At 35.8% G+C, this 23091-nt stretch overlaps 1 protein-coding gene across 2 annotated transcripts in view; it reads right to left on the reverse strand.

Moving 5' to 3' along the window:
- The window catches only part of LOC5570478, a 427994-nt gene that overhangs the window by 169424 nt on the left and 235479 nt on the right, over positions 1 to 23091 (reverse strand). The gene's annotated exons all lie outside the window — the stretch shown is intronic.

The raw sequence follows: 23091 nt of genomic DNA on the forward strand, positions 1-23091 counted from the left end.
ATTGTCAATCGATTGATTAGACTATGGGCAAGCATATTATACAACCAGTGTCGTGGACTTAGTCGCCAAACGATAAAAAATGCCAGGGGTCCAAAATATATACTTTGAGGGTCCAAAATGTATTGGTGTGTCCAAAATAATGACAGACAGTGCTTCACAATTCAATTATTTTCGACGTTTTTCGGATCCTACATGACTGTATGGGCATTTTTATCTCGTACACGGAGAAAAAAGAATTGTCCAGTCAATCATATTTGATGGTAGATCAATCATATTTTACATTGAATTTCAGTCAACCATACATTAATATTGATTCAACAATATCTATGGTTGGTTTAACTATTTGGTATGATTGGCTCAACCACATAAAATAATTGAATCAACCATAGATATGATTGAATCAATATTAATATACGATCGTGACAATGGTATTATTGTTGATGTTGTGTTGTCAAACCCAGTACGAATCTTCTTTATCGACATTGCAAAAATGCGACAAAATCTAAATAAAAATGGGAGCATGAATTCAAACCACTATCTTGAGAGTGAGAGCACATTAACTTACATCTACTCCAACATCGCTTGTTGGTTAACAGCGGTTTTTTACGGTACAGCTCATAACGTTTCAAGGTTATAATGTGCGGAAAGCTAATTCAACAATAATATAATTGAAATAATCACGGAGAACAAAATATAGTGTTCGTAATCATTTTTCCGGTCAATTTAACTATATTTTAAGGTTAATTTGGAGATAACTAAAAATATAGTTGAATTGACAGTATATTGTTAAACATAACCATACCATATAGTTGTTGACAACTATATTTTTGATTGAATTTACAAACGTCAAACGTCAAAATTTAACTATATTTTAGTTGACTCAAAGTGAATTTTATTGAGTTTACAATATTTTGCAATGTTTACTCAGCATTTTGTTCTGCTTTATTTTTAATCTTTATATCTGAAAAGATTCGGTGCTGCTTTATCGATCTAAAAAAACATTGCCAAAATGAAAACAAAGGGCTAGTCGACAAACTTGATATGTGATCTCCTGCGTGAGAGGTGGTATCTTAGCACCTACACTATTCCTTGCAAGTTAGAAGTAAGTAGATTTGTGAGCATGACTTGAAGTCTAGGGAGATGAATGTTTCCGAATAGTGATAATTATCAAAATTATAATTGTTATAAGTACAAGTGGATAGCTCAATCAAAGAAGTGTGTGTATTTGATTTGACGTTAATTTAGTGTTGGCGTAAGTTAATTTTATTTCGAAACAACTATTTGTGTGTAAGTAAAAGTAATTGACAGGATTGTAATCTTAACATACAGAAATTCTTCTGCGTGATCATGTGATGGAAGACAGAAACAAACGCAAAAGCGATTGGGCAAACCATACTGTCAGTTTAGAAGTACCGATAATATGCTTGTAACAGTCGTATCCAGGCATGTTAAAACAACTATCGGAAAAGTTATGTCAATCGTGCAAGAATTTTCTGCGTGTAGAAGAAGCTTTTCGCTACATTTTGGCATGTTCTTTGACTTGGTTACGCTGTGCAATTTATTGATTGGAACAAAAAACTAAAATCACTTTCTTAGGGGGTCCAAAATACGACCGTTACCCTATGCTTGTAACAATTGTATCCAGGCATGTTAAAGCAACTATCGGAAAAGTTATCTCAATCGTGCAAGAATTTTCTGCGTGTTAGAAATGTCTGTGCAATATTCTTTTAAATTCTTCCAGAAAGTTTGCAAAGAATTCCTCCCTTTGAAGACACTTTATATGCTGATCGAAAAAATAATGTTTGCTTTAGAATAATAAAAACCAGAAGAACATTCCTGTCCTGCTATATAATTCTAAGAAGTTGATCCCGATTATCATTGATTTATTATCAGATTACGAAAAAAGTGACCTTGGTGACTTTTTGTTGCAAATAGTGACTTTGTATTGACCAGGACTCATACAAAAAACGCGACAAAGGGGTGGAGGGAGTCGAAAAAGTCGAAATTTAGCGTGACATAATTTATGTACCATCCCTAATCAGTAAGTCAACCATTACAATACTAGGATTGATGAATCTAATATTAACTGAAAATTTCTTACTAAAAGCGTGAAAAGGAATAAAACATGTTCAAAATATATTATTAATAAGTTACATGCATGCTCTGACTCGCTACTCGCCACATAGTAACGCACTTGATGCACGAAAAATCGCTAAAAGGTAATGATAAAAATATTTGCATGGCGAAATGTATCTAACGAATTATTTCTCAAAATTGAGAACTTTTTCTGAAAAAATATTTGGTACCGGTTGTACGTAATGATAATGACTATCACGCCTACCAAATATTTTTTCGATTAATGATTTCATTTACACGCAGAAAATTCTTGCACGATTGACATAACTTTTCCGATAGTTGCTTTAACATGCCTGGATAATTGTTACAAGCATATTATCGGTGCTTCTAAACTGGTTGGCCCAATCGCTTTTGTTTTTGTTTCTGTCTTCCATCACATGAATATTTCAATTATATTATTGTTGAATTAGCTTTCCGCACATTATAACCTTGAAACGTTATGAGGTATACCACGAAAAACCGCTGTTAACCAACAAGCGATGTTGGAGTTAGTAGATGAGCTCTCACTCTCAAGATAGTGGTTTGAATTCCTACTCCCATTTTTATTTACATTTTGTCGCATTTTTGCAATGTCGATAAAGAAGATTCGTGCCGGTTTTGACAACACAACATCAACAATAATACCTTTGTCATGATTGTATATTAATATTGAGTCAATCGTATCTATGGTTGATTCAATTATTTTGTGTAGTTGAACCAATCATACCAAATAGTTAAACCAATCATAGATATTGTTGAATCAATTTCAATGTATGGTTGACTGAAATTCAATGTAAAATATGATTGATCTACCAGCAAATATGATTGACTGGACAATTCTTTTTTATCCGTATACGAGCAATTTGAAGTTAGATGCCTTTCCCCATACAAACTTAAACGAAAAAACTTCTGCTGATTAACTGTGGACAAGAGCAAAGCAGGTAATCCATTGAAAAGTAGCACATAAACTATCATTAATTGACGAAATTATAAAACTGTTCTGTTATTATTGAAATGCATAACAGAAAATCACATAATTGGATGGAATTGTTCTCCATCACGGAGAAAAAAGAATTGTCCAGTCAATCATATTTGCTGGTAGATCAATCATATTTGACATTGGATTTCAGTCAACCATACATTAAAATTGATTCAACAATATCTATGCTAGGTTCAACTATTTGGTATGATTGGTTCAACTACACAAAATAATTGCATCAACCATAGATATGATTGACTCAATATCAATATACAATCATGACAATGGTATTATTGTTGATGTTGTGTTGTCAAAACCGGCACGAATCTTCTTTATCGACATTGCAAAAATGCGACAAAATATAAATAATAATGGGAGCAGGAATTCTAACCACTATCTTGCGAGTGAGAGTGCATTAACTTACATCTACTCCAACATCGCTTGTTGGTAATCAGCGGTTTTTTGCGGTACAGCTCATAACGTTTCAAGGTAAAAATGTGCGGAAAGCTAATTCAATAATAATATAATTGAAATAATCATGTGATGGAAGACAGAAACAAACGCAAAAGCGATTGGGCAAACCATACTGTCAGTTTAGAAGCACCGAAAATATGCTTGTAACAATTGTATCCTGGCATGTTAAAGCAACTATCGGAAAAGTTATGTCAATCATGCAAGAATTTTCTGCGTGATAACTATTAAATTTGGTAGAAATAATAAAAAAAAGGTTAAATTTAAATAGAAAAGTAATCGTTCTCGTGATGCATGCAATTTCATCTCTGTTTTTGCTGAATTTGGAATTCGTATTTCAAAAATAAAAATATATATAGAAGCATTACACACTTTTTCTCCCTCTCATGCAATTACGCAGTTTGAGATTGATCTTATTTTTTTTTTAAATATTTGTTTGAATGTTTTAGTACTACTCTCTAGGAAAATGTTTGAAACGTGTAGGAATCTTTTAGTTCCACGGCACGGAAAATTATGAATTTTTGAATTCTGGCTCAGTTTTGAACGTAGAATCAGAATATGTAAAAAAACAGGATACCTCTAAACAAGCCAATTCTGTGCCAATTTTCGGATTTTCATACACAGTAGGCCAAAATCGTATGGATGGGTCAAACATTGGTGCTTTTCCTGTACTATTCTCGAGCTGAAGAAAGCCATTGTATTCACTCATTTTATGCTTAAACTAAGTGTAAAGTACCCTCTTTGGTAAAACTTAAAATTTTTAAGCTGTTAGAAGGGCTCTGAATTAGGCATAAAATGTAAACGTTCACCGAGATCTCGGTAAAATATTAGGTAGGCTGACATCTCAGTAACATAAGAACCGACATACGGTATTCAAAATTACCGTTATCTCAACTGTTGGGTTCTCGGCGAATCGTTTTGCTGAGGTCGGTAAAATAATTAAAGTTTGTAAGCCTTCACGATATCACAAGTCACAATGGAGTTCAATGAAAACCGGAAACCGTTGTTGAAACAAAAAACTTGGTTTAATTATATTGTTTTAGCACTCATGAGACTAAATAACATTTTTATTTCATCACCTAACTGGTTACGCTTGTTGTTCTGAACTCAACGGAGTTCTTGGATAACTCTATAGAGTAAGTTTTTCAACTCAAAACTTGATAGACTATGTTTGTTTGAGTCTGCTTGAATATGAACCTTATTCATAAACCTTCGGGAGATCTCAAATTGCGCCAGTAACTTTTACGGCCTTTAAGTTTCATATTTTTTTTGAGTGACCACAATTAGTCGTTGAACTCGAAACATGATAGAACATATTCTATTGAGCCTATTTGGGTGTAAACCTAATTCATTAACGTAAGAAAGGTCACCGGCTACGCGTGTAAAACTTAAGTCATATATTCAAATGAGTTGTACAGCGTACATTCCAGCTTCATGGAAATCGATGTTTTTCTCTTTTCACTTTGGACCGTATCCAGTGTAATTGTGAGAGTTTCAGTTGTTTCATGCACTCCGACAATTGTTTCTTCAAAACTTTATAAGTATGATTACTTCAGTTCAATTGGTATTTTTATTTCTGCTCTTGTTCAAATCATTACCTCACATCATAATATTGTTCCTCGCCTTGAAGCCTTCCGACCATATGACGTTTTATTTTCGGGACTGTAATTTGAACTGGCAACAGTCGACTCGAGACTGCCTGTCTCCCGCCTATCGTGAACGTGTCATGTCGCTTGTTCGCTCTCATTGTCGCGTCGCCATATCGTCTTCTTATCTTCAGTCTCGCTGGAATGTGGTTGGTTATGTCAAAAATGAGGTGCGAAATAGATTTAATACGCCCAACCAACCTCATTACATTCATGTGCAATGTTGCTTACAGGTGAAGTTTATGTTTTTTTTTTTACGTTTGATCGTTTGTTGGACTGATGTTTAGGTACTTTGCCGCCACCGACAACCGACGGATTGCGAGTGTGCACTACATGAAGTAGTAGGGTTACTCTACCAGTGATATATCTATAGAAGTGGTAGTAACGGGTTTTTACATCCAATAACCATTCTTATTTTAAAGTTCATACAAAATAGGGTTGTCATGCCAATTTTAAATAAAATCCGTATATTTTTCCTATATGGAGCCGAATCGTATTCATTGCACTTTTGATTCTCTTCGGCAGTGTTTTTTTTTTTTTTTTTGAAAGCTATATATTTGGCCATATTTGCTAATTGCAAGGATTCATACAATTCGGCCGATAAAAAAAACCCATGCCAAATTGAATCATGGAAGTGCCCAAGTAGCTCTGCACCCTACTTATAGCAGTTTGGTGATTATTCGTATTTTAGTGCACTCACTGGTTAAGCCACCCTATTAATCAAAGTAGGAGAAAAAAGGGCGCGCAGCAAATAGATACTTTCTTTCCCATTGCGCCGTCCTCCTGATGTGTGTTTTCGCTAGTAGAGTTTGAGTTGTTAAAACAATCGTTGCGAGCACGTGAGGTCGCCCTCTACCCGTCATATAATAAGCGTGGTAAAACGATCCAAAATTATGTAATTACAGGTAGGTAAATACACATGTTGTGCGCAGCAGCACACACGCAGAAATCCACTCCGCAATATCCATAAGCAAATCGGATCGCGTTGTCTTGGAAGTTTTGTACCAAGGGTTGATTAGACAGAACTTTTATGAAAGCCGCAAAAGCTAGGTGACTGTTTTGAGAGATGAGGGAAAAGGCACACGATGACGACAACCGCAGATTATCTGCCGGTGCTCGCTGGCGCTATCAGTGCGCAGCGAAGTGCGCAATGCACAATGAGAGCAGAGAGAATGCGCGCGAAACTGCATTTTGCAATGCACCATTTTTTTTGCGTTTGTCCCATGAGATTATTATGCTGCAGCTGACGATGATGATGATTTGCACTAATATGCACGTAGTAAAAGACCGCATAAAAATAGGTAATGTGGGTAACTTTGCGAGTTTGGAGTAGGTGAAAATGCATTAAGTGGTTTTAGTATTGTTATTGCTTTAATTGTTACATATGCTTTCGATTCTAATGGAAAACTGTTTCACTGCAGATGAATCGTGACTAGTGTACGCTTTCTGATGCAATTATTTCCATTCAGTTGGTTTATGGCTCGAATGGGACATCATTAGACGAAAACAGTTTCTTTGATAAAATTACAAGACTGATCAAAGCGACGATGGGTGAAGTGTAAACCTGTGTGAAGAATTTAGGCAACACTCTAATTAGTTCTGATTCTCCAATAGCCGATACCAAAACCGAAAGACAGAGCTAGTCAATTTGTTTGCTTCGCGGATGATATGGACATTGTCGGCCATATATTTAACAAGGTGACATAGCAGTAATAGAAGAATTATCCACTTGCATGTCGGGTAGAAAATGAAAAAAAAAAAAAAACGTTATACTGCGAAGCAAAAATAAAACTTTTTGCGTGTCTAAATTATCAAATTTTGTGTCTCCAATGAATTTGGGGCTGGTGATTCCATTGCTGCCCTCAGAAATGTTGCAGCGTCTTAATTTTGAGCTATAGGGAATTCCCCTACACGACGCTGAAAACGGCCTTACAGATGAAGTCAAAATACGCGTATCTGTCAAAGGATACAAATTTTCAAATTCGGTTGTCATTTGTCAATAATTTGCAAGATAATTTATGAAACTTTTAATTACAATTAGAAACAATCTACTTGAAGTTATATCAGGGTAGTAACCAGAAAACCTCATAGAATTACAATTGAAATTTGAACTACGTGTTAATTTGGGAACATTTGTTGAAAATTCTTCAAACAATTTGCAATAATTTTGGAAAATTTGAGAAACATAATATTTTACATAAGATTCAGTCATCTTGTTCAGTTTAGTTCAAAAACTTGCTACGGATTTTAACTTTCAATGAATCGTGTTCAATTTTTCTCGGCGTGTACTTGTCAAGGGATAGTTGTACACAAGTTAACACATCGATTGCATACAAGTTATGGTTTGATACTACACTCTAAATTAATGCATTTTTCACGATGCTCGATTAAATTCCCAGTTTATTGAGGATTTTGCCCTCTAATAGACTCACACCTAAATAATTTTGTCACACCAAAATATTCTCCCACCATGTTTGCCATTAATTGGATGGCGTCGTAGCTAACAAAACCAACAAGTAACGCACATGTAACGCATTATGTTGGATTGTACATTGAATGCAAGATGCGTGCTTCTATGAAAGTGCCATATAAACTGATGTTTGAGTATTTATTTTTCCACGTTGAAAATGTGCACAACAATCTATTCCTCAACTAAACGAACAATATGTCAGGGAAAAAAACTTTGAACTCTCGCATAACTTCTGATCTCGCCCTAAAAGCCATTGGTAACCATTTGTGTAGCTCGTTGTTTCTGAGCATTTGAAAGGATTTTCATGTTATTTAACAACGCTATGGGAAAGAAAGGATCATTATCTACCTGCCCGTGATGTTGGTTTGGATGCTTATTCTTTCTTTTGCTCAGAAACAACGAGCTACACATGTGCTACCAATGGCTTTTAGGGCGTTATCTCAGAGTATGCGAGAACTTTAAGTTTATTAAATCGAAAAAATAACAATGATGATTTTGGATCACGTGAAATGAAAAGTGGATCTGTGATAACTTTTATGGATTTTCAGATCTCCGAGTAAGGGTAACTCAGGCTTTGGGTTGTAATCTTTCAGGGTGTATACAACGATGTGGTGCTACAGCTTTTGCATACCTTTCGGGCGCTATTCATAGGGCGCCATTATAGCGAGCTATAATAGTGGACGAAAACTACACATTGAGAATAAATGAGGTAAAATTGAGATAAGTTTACAAAAACATCTTTGTTCAGGTGAAAAAGCATCGAAGCCCAACTTCAAATTTGCAAGAGCACCAAACAACCGTTGGCGCTGATAGTTCGATCGATTGGTCATTCGCTGACGGTGATCACTCGATTAAATTTTCTGTGCTAACGGTTGTTTGGTTTTCTAGATCTGTGCTCTTGAAAATTTGAGGTTTGGCTTCAATGCATCTTCATCTTTTAATCTCTGTGATTATCCATACTTCATCAAAATCTCATATACTGAATGAAATCTGTATTGTAAACAGTTTGAGTTTGACGGCATAAAATTGTCCTTTGAAATTTGACTTTGAGTATTTTCAGCTTCATTTTGGCAATAAGCAAGGTAGTGGAAGTATCGTTTTTTTTAGGAATGTAACAAACCCAGAGAGGTTCTTTTTAACTATTATGATTGAAGCCTTTTTACATATCAGAACGGTGAACAGTGATTAAATACATTGAAATCAATACATTTCACAAAAGTTTTCCTCATGCTCTATTACCTTATTGCCAGCCTTGTTTTTGATGCAATTTTCTATTATGGTTTTCTGATGTTTGATATGATTTTCATCACAATGAATGAATGTACGTGGTACTGATATAAAACTTAAAAACTAGCCGAAAATAAATTTAAACTATTTCCATTATCTGGTCTTAATGAACGAACTCGCTTAATGTGTCCATTAGGCCCTGGAAATTGGAAGTGACTGCATTTGAGGGGCCCAAACGCAAAAAAAAGTATAAGTTGGTAGGCTTTGAGTTGAGTATACTAAACAATTCTACTCTTCAATTCTTCCTTCAACTGAAAAATAACACAATACTTAGAAGACTGGCTTGTCTTTTGATTCCCAAACAATTTGTATAGAAAGAAAAAAAAATATAAAAATAACTTAAAATAGATCCATTCTAAACAAGGTTTGCCACAAGACTATGAAAGCTTTTTGTCTTAAGGTGAATATGAATCGAATCCAAACCTCAAATTTTCAAGAGCACAAATCTGGAGAACCAAACATCCGTTTAAGCTGAAAACTTAATCGATTGGTCTCCACCAGCTAGTGACCAATCGATTAAGTTTTCAGCTTAAACTATTATTTGGTTCTCCAGATTCGTGCTTTTGGAAATCTGAAGTTTGGCTTCGATTCATCTTCACCTTAAGGTGAAACATCTCGGAGTTCAAAGATGGCCGTCACAATGGCCGACTTGTGACCCTACTCGCGTTTTCAAAGGCACAAAACTGGAGAAATAGTAGGCAAACGTTCCTAATCTTCTTATTTTAAGCTTTCTGCTAGTGCACAAAGCCAAAATAAAAAGTACACTGTTATTGGATGCTTTCTTCGCGAGATTAGTGCTTTTGAAGTTACAGTGCAATCTTAGAAGTATGATTCCAAACTGTTTCACCTTAAGGATCATTCATTAGATCATTTTTTGTAATCATTCATATTGAAAATATGAATATCATTTATAATCATACGCTTTTTCAATCTGTTTCATTGAACAAATTTGACTAAAATAGACCAAACTGTTGGTCTTTACCACCAGTGAGGTTGTTCTAATCTAATTTCCATAACAAACGGATGAATATAAAAACATATTTCAATTTATGTAGTTTTTTTTTTTCATTGCGCTGAAGTGATTTGGATACCCGAGCAGAAGAAAATAACTTCTGAATACCAAACTAAGGTATCCCATACCAGATAATTTCCAATACTTACAACCTGAATGAGGTATGAATGAGCCTTGTATAAGAGGTAAAATACCTTAAATAATATCTCAAGCATATTCTACGAACACCAAACTGATAATTAGATCAGCTATTGTAATACCTCAATAATACTTGATGGATTTTCATATAAAAGTGAAATTTTTCAATAGTAGTTCAATGCCTCCAGCAGACCTCAATAGCTGTTCAATACCTCAATGAAGTATTTTTAATTGTTTTAAAGATTTTTTTTCAATACCATTATAATACCAAATTGAGGTATCGACAACTGAACAATACCTAATTTTGGTATAATACCAAAATATGGTATGCATAAGTTATTGGGTAGTTATTTGTTCCTCCTCGGGTATTCGCAAAAGGTTATTGCAAAATATTTCATTGCGCTGAATTGGGAATTTGAACAAATCATTTTTCAGGAATTAACTAAGAACTACTTCCAGAAATTCCCACGGAACCACGGTATGGGTTAACCAACGTGCAAAAGTTCTGATTTTTACCAACTTCGTCGCAATAGATCAACTTAATGGTCGCAGCGGTTCAAATTCTAAAAAAAAATTCGCCGTGTCGCGACTCGCTTCGCTATACAGCCATCCGGGTGATTACTACTTGCTGTCAGTAGAGTAATTGCTCAAAGAAAAAAGTTGCAAGTTTGTCTTGAAAATGTATACATTAAATCTTTCTCCATTAACTTTAATTTTTAGTCACTTGCATTGTTCTAAAGGTGTTACGGCAGGCACGCACCTTTTCCACAGATATGAATTTTAAACCAAACATCGCTCAAAAATTTCACGAATGAAATATAACATGCTGCCACAATCATTAAAAGTAACTAGGTAATAGCAAGAGACTATGTAAAATTTAAGTGAAAAACATATCCCTAATTTGGAATAAAAATATATGCTTTAGGATAACTGCCGTGCCAACTATAATGCCTTTAAAACGACGGATGTGGCTGGAATTGAGATGAAGCATGGAATATGTTATCTTTGCATAGTCAAGACAAATTATATAGATGCACAAAACTGGATGTGAACTAGTTATTAAAATTCATACATGCATCTTTTTTCTATGTTTATTTCTTTTACTGGTAGGAAATTGTAATCACCCTGTAGTGCGCATTGAAATATATCCCCAAAATAGATTTTACCATAAAAATTCGTATCAATTTGCTCGTTTTGATGAAATAATTGACCTGCTGTTCCATGTTAGGAAAATCCTTCGAAAATTGCCTTTATTTAGGCGTTATCCACGATATTCTTGAAATTAGGCGGCATCCACAAATTACGTAACGCTCTAGAGGGAGGGGGGAGTAGGCTCAAGCTTTACGGCTCATACAAAAATTTGAAATTTTCATTTCATACAAAAAGCGTTACGGTGGGGAGGGAGGGGGTCAACAATTTTCAATTTTAGCGTTACGTAATAGATGGACGCTGCCTTAGTTTATTGATCTTTTCCAAATATAGTGTCTTGTTAAGAATATTCGGAATAGCAGAACCAAATTAAGAATGTAGAGTTGAATTCAAAATTAACATTGATGACATGATCAATATCACCTCAAAATTAAATCCCCCAATTTTTTATTTAAGAGATGATTTTTAGCACAACACAGTTGTTATAAAATTTAGGTACATGAGCGAATGAGGTTCACCGTCGTACTTGTTTTCCTGCATTTAGTTGTATGGTATTTAGAATACATTTATTAATTTTAGAAAGAAAATCCGAAAAACTGTAAAAAATGATCAGTTTCACCCGAAATTACGGTATCTTGGTGATATTAAATTTACTTAGAATAAATAAAATAGAATATGTTTAAAAATGATAATAGTAAATTCCATGGTTTGAAAACTACCGTAAAAACAAATTTCCATTGAGAAAAAAATGGATTGAACTTAATTTTTTCGAGAAGGGTCATACCGATCAATATTGCTCCGCTAATCAATGTTACCCCGGATTACGGTACTTCACTTTTGCAAAATAAAAATTTTAAAATTTTATAATTGTCAAGAATCGGTATCTAAAGAGGCTTCAAGAAAAAATAAAAGGGGTGAGGTGTTCTTGAATAAAAACGCTCTGCATCCTAGTGAATTTTCAGAATTAATAAAAACATACTGAAGGTGTCATGCGGAGAGCCGGACCTAACAGTCGAGGCACGATTTTCACGAGATCCGGACGATTTGTTTGCTTCGCGGACGACATGGACATTATTGGGAGAAAATTTGAAACGGTGGCAGATTTGGTCACCCGCCTTAAACGCGAAGCAACAAGAGTCGGGCTAATGGTGAATGCGTCGAAAATAAAGTACATGCTGGTTGGTGGAACTGAGCGCGACAGGGCCCGCCTAGGAAGCAGTGTCACAAAAGACGGGGATACCTTCGAGGTGTTGGACGAATTCGTCTACCTCGGATCCTTGTTGACGGCTGACAACAATGTTAGTCGGCAAATACGAAGGCGTATTATCAGTGGAAGTCGTGCCTACTATGGGCTCCAGAAGAAACTGCGGTCAAGAAAGATTCACCCCGCACCAAATGCACGATGTACAAAACGCTCATAAGACCGGTAGTTCTCTACGGGCATGAGACGTGGACTATGCTCGAAGAGGACTTGCAAGCTCTTGGGGTTTTCGAACGCCGAGTGCTAAAGACGATCTTCAGCGGCGTGCAGGAGAGCGGCGAAGGATGAACCACGAGCTTGCTCAACTCTACGGCGAACCCAGTATCGTGAAGGTAGCTAAAGCTGGAAGGATACGCTGGGCAGGACATGTTGCAAGAATGCCGGACAACAACCCTGTAAAGGAACAAGAAGGCGTGGGGCGCAGCGAGCTAGGTGGATTGACCAGGTGCACCAGGACCTGGAGAGCATGGGTCACAGTCGAGGACGGAGAGAAGCGGTGAATTGGCGAAATATTGTTGGCGAGGCTTTATCAAGATAATTGATGTAAAGCCAAATAAGTAAGAAAGTAATAAACATATTGGAATTTCTGCCTTGATAATTTAATACTCTGCTAATTTCCTGCTAAAATGTTTGACAATTGAGGCTAATAACAAAATCGTAGAGTATGTAGAAATCTTCCAAAATGCCAGCAATAAATGCTGAAATCTTCTTCTCGATACATCTCAGTTTTGGTTTAAGTTAGATAATAGTGTCAAAACTTCTAGAACTTCTGGAAATAGAAGTCCCTGCTAAGAAATCAGCCAAAATTTCCTGGGCTCCGGAGTAACTCACTGACCTAATTACCGATAAACAACGATTACACAACATTCAAGCCCCCTCCGTAATCAGGTACCGTTCCCATGTAGCTAATGAGAAAACGATGTTCGAAGAGCCCTCACCGGATCGAACCGCTAAGTGTAGGAGAATCATGCGCACAAACAACCATAATGAACACAGAATAAGTAACATTACCCACAGATTTACGAGATGGGATCGACTGAAGGTTCGTTCATCACAAAAGAACACCATAAGAGCTGTTGATGCCTATGATGATGGAAGAGCTGCAGCATGATTATTGAAAAATTACCACCCGTTATGCGCAGTAGGGTGTTCCAAAATTTTACTTTGTCGGAAAACTCGGGGGCTCAACCCAGTGTTGCGATGGATCTTCTTCGTGAACAATGATCGACGCATCTTCGCGATCCAACATTCGCCAAAATTCATTTTTCATTTTAGAGTCACGAAGAGCATCGCAAAAAGCGAACGGATGCAACGCCGAAGAAGCAAAATGAACACACCGATAAGTGGTTCGCGAAGCCTTTCTACTCGTAGGATTCATTTATCCACGCGCTGTTCATTCTGGTGATTCTTTGCATGGTTGCTTCTTCTCGTAAAGTCAAGCAAACACTCCACGCTAAGCCAGCTTCACGCAGCGCATGTATTAAAACTACACAGAATAAGGCAACCAATGCAGAACTGGCTGACTAAGTGAAAATTATGTGTAGGTCGCACTCATTCTGTGAGTTGTCGACGTGTTGGCCTTCGGCTGTGCGGGGATCGATGGAAACGGAACTGTCAATGATCTCCCGCGCGGCAGCAAACAGTTGACCGTTGATAAGATGAGGAGTTTGCTGAGATGTTTTCTAGCAAAAAGCCGGAAGATGGTCGCAAATGTGAAAGTTTTCTACCCATTTGCTTCCACTTCGGCTATTCAAATGAAAAAATCTCTGAAAAACTCTAAAATTGGAACTGAATTCCGCATTCCAAGCGTTCCTCCTCTGTGCTCATTTCACTCATTCAGTTTCGTTTACCACCGTTTGCACAAAACTGTGTACAGCCCCTTTGCACAGAATCTGTGCTGCGTGAAAAGAGGCCAATTTTGTGCGCTCGGCACTCATTTTTGAGCGGAGCAAGTTTAGCGTGACTGTTGCGAGCCCGTTTGAAGATGATCGAAATGAATATTTTCCTGCTCTTCACGAAGAACAGGCAGCGTGGATCGTACCGTTCACATTACCGAGCGATGGAAAATCACCCGATGAAAGCGTCGGGAGAAACAGCGATCCGAAAATGAAACACGAACGAATGAAGCACCCGAACGGTTGTTAGTGTTTATTCGCAGATTCTGTTTTGATGCCTACGAAAATTCATCGTGCCTCGCGCTTCCGATCGTTGTTCAGCAACATTGGCTCAACCTCCAAATGGTAGTTAAGGATATTACAAACAATTTTTTGTATGGAGGAAATTTTAAGAAATGGTGTTTGAGCGAGATGGATCAACTAGGTCCGAGCTCTAAAGACAGCAAAGAAAAAAAAAAAAGAAATGGTGTTTAGAGTTAGCTCCGTTGAGATTTATAAAAATTTTTCACAAATGTAAACGAGTAGTTCAGCAAAACGCCGTAGCCTTCCCTCCAAATTACACCCGATTATGTTTTTGCACGGATTTTTTTTACACGGCCGTGCAAAAAAAGTTTCCATACTTTTTTTTCGGTCAAAACCTTATTTTTGCATGAAACGTCGAGAAACTGTGTTACTTTTTTTGCACGGTTTTTGAAATTTTGAACTGAAAACTTTTTTTGCACGGTACGCATCCCCCGTGCAAAAACAGAATCGGGTGTATAAACACAGCCTTACCAACAATGATAATAATTAATCTTTGAGCTGATTAGTGGAATACCTATGAATAAATTAAAACCGAATTTAGTACTATACCATTTAATTCCACTAAAGTTTGTATCTTATAATTATATTATATCTTGAATATCTTGTGTTGTATTATATTATATCTTGTAATTATATGTCAAAATTATTCCATTAATGGATTCCCGTCGATTCATGGCAGCATATATTGGAAGTAGATGAAAAAAAACGAATTTAGTACTATACCATTTAATTCCACTAGAGTTTGTATCTTTTGACAGATACGCGTATTTCGACCTCAACTGTAAGGCCGTCCTCTCGACTGAAGTCGAGTCTAGTACACGACACTGAAGACAGCCTTACAGTTGAGGTCGAAATACGAGTATCTGTCAAATGATAGTGGAATTAAATGGTATAGTACTAAATTACGTTTTTTTTCATCTACTTATAGGTATTCTACTTAACAGCTCGAAGATTAATTATCATATATTGGAAATTGGATCACATTTTTGTGATATTCGGAAAAAAAATGCCAAGAAAGTCTATTAATTTAATTGATAAAGAATTATGTGCTTGCTATAAGTTCGATATCCAATTCTGATGATTTGAAATAAGAATGTACTGAAAGATAAGATGCAAAAATTAGCAAAACATACATTGATTCTTTTTCCATTGTTTCGACACTGATGAATCGTTAAAATATACAGTCAACTCTCCATAACTCGAAATTGAAGGGACCTTCGAGTTGCAGAACACAAAACCAGTGCAACTGCGATCCATGGACCATCGAGGCAGTCACGAAAACCAACTTTTACTATGGTTCTCTAATTCGATATCGAGACACGAAACTTTCAAGTAAGGGACAGTTGACTATAATGGCTATCACAAAATTATGCTGAACTAGATTTTTTTTAAATTTTAGTCACAATAATTTGAAATTTTCAAAAAAAAAAAAAATACGGGGCAGCCTCTAAACTTTTTTCTTCCCATAAAAAAAATATATTTAATCCTTATCTACAAAATAGTGTTTAAGCCCCAAGTTTTCTTACAAGGTGAAAATTTGGGGCACCCTAATGCACACTGACTCTCTTATTTTCTCTGTTGATCAATCCATCCAAGATGGTGCAGTTGCTGATCACTCTTACGCGATAATAAGACGATGAGGAGCAATTGCTGAGCGATCGTTTGACGATTAATTGGCGTTGTTGGAGCATAAGTGCATCGCATCGTATGCAAATTCAGTCCGTAATTATATTGACTTGTGGCAATAATTATGGGATGGTTTGCTCTCAAGATCCTCTTCTAACTCTTCTAACTGGTGGATGTTCTACCGAAGAGCATGCTTCGATAGGCTTATGGCTTATTGTGCGAAGAAACGTTGTTGAGAATGAGCGGCACTGAAGAGCCGTTAGAACCTGTGTTTGCTACTGAGGCCGTTGGCCACATTATAACTATCCGAAGCATGGAAACACAAACCAATCAAGGGCCTTTCCAGCTCGTACGCGATCGATCATCTCGCACATATGAATGGGATAAATGCCAATTTAATTGCAATTTATGGTTTCGATGGCGCAATCGAAGCTTCAATTGCATGGTGAACAGATGCGATGAAGAAGATGGGAAGCGAATCTAGTGGAACGGAAGGAATCGAGAAAATCTTTTGTGGAGTTCTCAAAACTGTTTTGTTCTTGCTGAGCTTTTACGATTGGTAGGGAATTTAGGTCAAATGTATTACTTAACAATTACATAACTTGCAGCTTAAACGAGAGATAGAGCGTTCTAATGGCTTACAACAAATGTTACTTGGAGTCATAATCACAGGCATGTCAATTATGCTATACGATTGTAGAATATTCACAAGAAGTTCTCTAGTTAGATCGTGTACAGTTCATATGAACTATCAATAAAATCATCATTACGAAGTAGTGACACATTCGAAATTTTCAATGAAGCGTTTTTAGGCACTGTCATTTGATTGGAAAAGTTGAATTAACAAAATTAAGTTATTGAATTGATCCATATTGAACTTGTTGAATCGATTCGCCTATAAAGTTGAAAGATTTAAATATATTCGGTTTCCGAATTTTGTTCAAAAACTTCGGAAACATAGGTTCAGGACCGTATTTACGGTAGGCTGAGTGCCACCACATTTTCGGGCACCCACAAAATACGACCGAATACAATTATAATTAAACTTTTAAGAACTGTTAAAAACTTGTGAAGCTCTACCAACGTAATTGAATAACTACAACGATTTCAAAGTACCGTAAAACGGGGTAGCTTTGATAATGCGGGTTACTTTGACAGTGCGAGACCCACAATATGCTGAGCGAAATAACATAAATACTTTTAATCAGTTAAGCAAAAAAAATACAGAGGTAAAGAGTATTAGTATGACACTTCATGTCAGAGCTATTTTCGTTAGAATCGAGAGCACAAAGGCTTTATATTCGACTATTAAAAATTGATGAGATATATGCAGGTTTGAAACGCTTACAAACAATTTGTCCTACGATCACTGTTTAGTAGCTACTAGATTAAAAATAATTTAAAAATTTGACTTTTGATTTCACAGTATAACAGTTAGTCGAAACGGAGCTAAAATAGTATTGACATTGAACATAGAGGGTAGCACAGGAGGGAATGATACAAAGACAAGCTCGATGAAGTTATAACGAGTTTGTCACTAATTCCTGATTGCCTAGTTATTCCAGAACACGAATTTGATCTCAAATCTCTCAGCGAAAAGCAGTTTTACAAATTTGGATCATTGTTAAACGCACAGAGGTATGCAACGTCCTGTATACTTCACATAATTCTTTCGGTGTTGTTTGCAATATACTTTATTATATGCTAAAAACGATTGATTTATGGCAAATTCAATGTCGAAACATGATCTACTTATGCAATCGATAGCTAAGGTACCAGAACTTGTTTAAAACATGTAAAATAAAAATCCTGAAATTATAGTGCAGTAATATTTAGATTTTCTTCCAAAAAACTATTAAAGTTACCCCGTTTTACGGTAATTCTAAATAATCATAAGTATTTAAAGCGAATCAGGCTTGATTTACATGTTATAAAACAAACTCAAAACAAAATCATTCATTCGGGTTTGCCGAATAATGAATTTTGTTATTCGGTCGAACATGGCAAAAAGGTCCAGTTAAACTTTTCAAACATCAGTTCAGTGATTTAAGTGAGTTCAGGGATGTTTAATACCAAGTGTTTCGGGTTAATTCATTCATTAGTGGAAGATTTTAGTATCTATTCGATCGGGTTAAGCTCAAGTAAAATTTAAAAACTGAAAATAATACAGATTCATGTGGAAGTAGAAAGGTAAACGTCTGAAATGGAATTAAACATTTTTCGAAGTATTAACCCCTCTACCGGCAGCTTTATATTTTACCGCAAGAAAAAAATTCAAATCGCAATCACGTTTTTGTTTCTCGGTATTTTTGCACCATTTTTTTCACAATTTCTCAAAAAACTCTTCTAGTTTGAGGATCCGTGTCGATGATTTGTGATCTGGTTTTAAAGATATTCCAATGTTCCTTGGGGGACCGACATTTTCCATACAAAATGTCTTAGACGGCCATTTTGTTTTACGTCAACTTATCGAAAAAGTAAAATGTGGGCTATACAATGCCATGTAATAAGGAGCTACTCTGAAAAAATCATACAAATTGGTTAAGAATTCTTAGAGATATCCGAAAATTACGATATGAAGTTTTTTGAAGTTTCAAGATCTTTATTTGGTCAGCTTGGTACCAGCAACATAAATGCTCATTACTCAAAGACGGCTGCTCCAAATTGCTTCATTTTTTCACAACATACTCTCATTAATGTATTGTTCCAAAGAGTGAACATCTGAATACGTTAAAAAATCTGTAGCCTAAGATATATACGTGGGTTATGATTAAGCGTCGGTCCCCCAAGGAATTTCGGAATATCTCTGGATCCAGATGACCAATGATCAATATCGACACGGATCCTCAAACTAGAAGAGTTTTTTGAGAATTTGTGAAAAAATGGTGCAAAAATACCAAGAAACAAAAAAGTTATCGCGATTTGAATTTTTTTTCCTGCGGTAAAAAATGAAGCTGCCGGTAGAGGGGTTAATTAAGTTTAAAAATGGGATTAAAATTTGAAGCAATCATCTGGTATTACGATTCATGTAATTTCCTCGAGCAGTTCCAGAAGTATCAAAAATGTTTTCTGGAAAAGGCTCCCACAAGACTGTGGCCCAAGGGCCCCTACATTTGTAAAACCAGCTCTGCATAGGTTTCGAACTTGAATAAAATTAAATTCAAATTAAATGATGCCTTTCTAATTACATCGCGTATAGTATCATATAGCAGTAACAACAATGATAGGTTTCTCTTTGGAATGATATACGAAATTGCCAGAATTGGATAAGGACTCTAAAAAAACTAATGTTCTGAAAGAAATTCTCTTAGGATTTGTTTCAAGATCCATCAAGGATGTGATAATAAATGAACAAAATCTTAAAGAGAAATCCATGAAGGTTCTCAGGAAGAATAATTGGAAGATATACGGCTAGAATGGCTTTAGGACATTTCGTCGAATGACATTTGGTCGAATGACGTTTGGTCGAATGACATTTGGTCGAAAGTACATTTGGTCGAAAGGACATTTGGTCGAATGGACATTTGGTCGAATTGCTTTGAAACACTTATTTTGGTCGAATGACGTTTAGTTGAACGGAAATTTGATTGATGTGGTAAAATTATAATTGTTCTGAGTTTTACAAAGTTGGTAAGATAACGTTTTGTTTTGAATAATCTGAATCATTAAAAGTTGTTGAATGGACATTTAATGTACTCTGGGTTTTTTATATCATACATCTATTTATTTGTAATTTGAAGTTATGCCATAATCTAGGATTTCAGGTTTTTTTTTTCAATTGATTGTAATATTTAGTACAAGTGAATTTATTATTCTTTGAAAATATTATCATTCTTTGAAAAACTGCTGAACGAGTTATTTTATTACTCAACGCTGTGAACATAATGTTTTCATTTTATATTCTTTTGAAATGTCATCGTTCTTCGTAATGAGCTGCTGATCTTCATCTAATGGAAGCATTCGGAGAAAGTGCTCGGGATTTTTCTTTGAATTGCTGGTCTTGCAGATTTTTAAATGCGGATATCAGAATTAAGACGGCAGCAAAAATTTTCTTTAAGGAAAACCTTTATGGCGAAGTGAATGTTAGGTGTCGGTAACTCTACTTATGGCCAATTGGCTTATTGAGACTTCCAGCTTAATAACATTCCTCAAGCAAATATATGGCTTTGATGACAGTGTTGATGACCTCGGGTGAATAACAGAGTTTGTAGTAGAAGCTCTGAATTATTAAAAATGAAAATTGTGCTAATCCTATGTATCGGGTAAGGGAAGACGAGTTGACAGAGACGACAAAAGTTGGCTTGCTTCTATTTGAAATCAGCTTATTTCGAATTGCAGAACATACCCAGGGTGGCCAGTGAAAAATCAGTTCCAAATTCCCGGTTTTCTCCCGATTTTTTCCCGGTATTTCAAAAATATTCCCGGTTTAATGATATGATAAAAAACATTCTTACGATTTTTTTACCATTTCAAACGACTTTTAATTTTTTAATAATTTTATTGGTCATAAACCAAAGCATTTCTATTAGGGGTATTCAGAAATCAGATTTTTTGCTGCGCATTCTAATTTGTTGGGCTTATACTGATTCTGCTAAATTCCAGTTTGATCTATGAAGCAATATTTTACGACGGTAAGTAATCGTTGAATTTGTTGTGGAAAATTTTAGTGTTAAAAAAATTTGACCCTTGTTTATACGATGGGATCGAGCCAATCTTTGAATGAATCACAGTTAAATTTTGAACGGTCACAGATTTTATAGACATAAACATGAATTTATCAATTGTTCAACATTTCGTTCCATGGTCATCAGCATAGAATTTTTTGTTATATTTTATCCCCACAACATTTTCTCAGGCCAATTGTTTCTGATAAAAAATAATTCTAATCATAATTCTGAAATGAATTAGAATTTTATACTATTTTTACCAAGCCCAAACAAGAAGCGAATGGCAAATCTTCAATGAATATCATATGTTGTAAACGCATTTTTTTTATATTAGTGAATTGCAAGCTTGCTTAGAGAAATTTATAACATCCAAAAATTGTAGTTTTTAAAATAAAATGCTTCATAAAACTATATGAACAGATCTTTCTTCACTAAAAGTTTTTAATTTACTGGCTAATTATTTACTGCAGTGGTCACCAAACTGCGGCCCTCGAGACCATTTTATGCGGCCCGCGAACAGATTTTGAATGTTAACGTCACGGGTGAAGGGGCCCGCAAGTAGTAAATTCCTGATGACACTTTTTTATTTCTTTCACGCTTAAACGAAGAAATTCGCAATTCGCAAAAAATTTAGCTCTTCTGGACCAACACATCCCTCATAACACGTATTGTGAGAAATTCTTTCAAATTTCGTGTGAGCTGAAACATTTTAAGGACACTCATCCACACCTACAGTGTAATGAAATTTTTGCGCAGGCATCTCAATGTGACATAAAATTTGTGAAATTGAAACATAAATCAGCACAAAATCGATATATTAGCATGTGTGATAATTACTCATACTCACAGATGTGTTGGTCCAGCAGAGCTCGGTTTTGTGTAACATGTTTTAAAAGAGTCCGTTCTTGCAAATTATTATTATTTCTACATGTCCAACAATCGAATTCACTTTAACAGGAATCAACGAGGTATGGGCTGTATTTATCAGCTCAAGAATAGCTCGAGTTCTGTTTAACCATCTAAGGTTCATCAAATCTTACAATTGGTCCAAAAGGAAGGAGGCTGCGAGCTTCTAAATTTCTCAAAATTGCTTTGCTTCGCGCTTCAACATTCAGCTTTTATGGCTAAAATGTGTCATAGCCGTGAAGAAAACCTCAAACATTTCTCCAAATGCACTTTGGTTTTTATGTTTGACTTGGTTGATAAAATAAAAGATTTTCCAAGTCCGAAGAATCAATGAAATTCACGAGAATCCAGACATTTAATGCTATTAACGCTTCCTGAATCGTTGTGATCAAGATGTTCTCTTTTTTGGGGAGAGCTTTGAAGATCTCGGAAATATTATCTTCCTGTTTATAAGAAAAGATTCTCAAAAAAGTCGTTAAAATATATCCTAACATAACTGGCGGCCCGCGTCATAATTTGAATTTAGGTATTGGATTGGCCCGCCTAGTCAGTTAGGCTGAGGAACACTGATTTACTGGATTAGAGCAAGTGGTAACATACAAGAATATGTTCTTGACTTTATTGACTAACTTGGGATGCGAATTCAGAAGCTTTTGTAAAAATCCACTAAAATATAGATCGTGCTGGTTAAAACGTTACTTGGTATGCAAAATTTTCCCGGTGCTAATTGAAATTCCCGTATATTTCCCGGTTTTCTCCCGGTGATTCGAAATTCCCGGCTTTTTCCCGGTTTTCCCGATTACCCGGTGCGCTGGTCACCCTGCATACCTGAACAAAAATGTAGCATGAAACGTCTCAAATGTCTAAAAGAGGTTGATAAATATGTTGGGAATGCGTCCATCAAATTGAATATCAAAATTTTGCTTATCGCATATCAGCCATTCCATGAAAAACCGATCTAGTGGGTCTCCGAATTCCGTGCAAATTTGCTATTTTGTTCCTTATCCGAAATAAGGATATACGTATTGTTGGATTTTTTGATTAGGGTGACCATTTCCGAAATAGGGTAACCAGAAAAATCGCGATTTTGCAAAATTTTTATTTAAAAAAAAAATATAACTTTTGAACCGTTTGACCGATTTTCAATCTTTTTGGGCGAAATGAAG

Source organism: Aedes aegypti, chromosome 2, assembly GCF_002204515.2.
Source record: "Aedes aegypti strain LVP_AGWG chromosome 2, AaegL5.0 Primary Assembly, whole genome shotgun sequence".
Taxonomy (NCBI): Eukaryota; Metazoa; Arthropoda; class Insecta; order Diptera; family Culicidae; genus Aedes; species Aedes aegypti.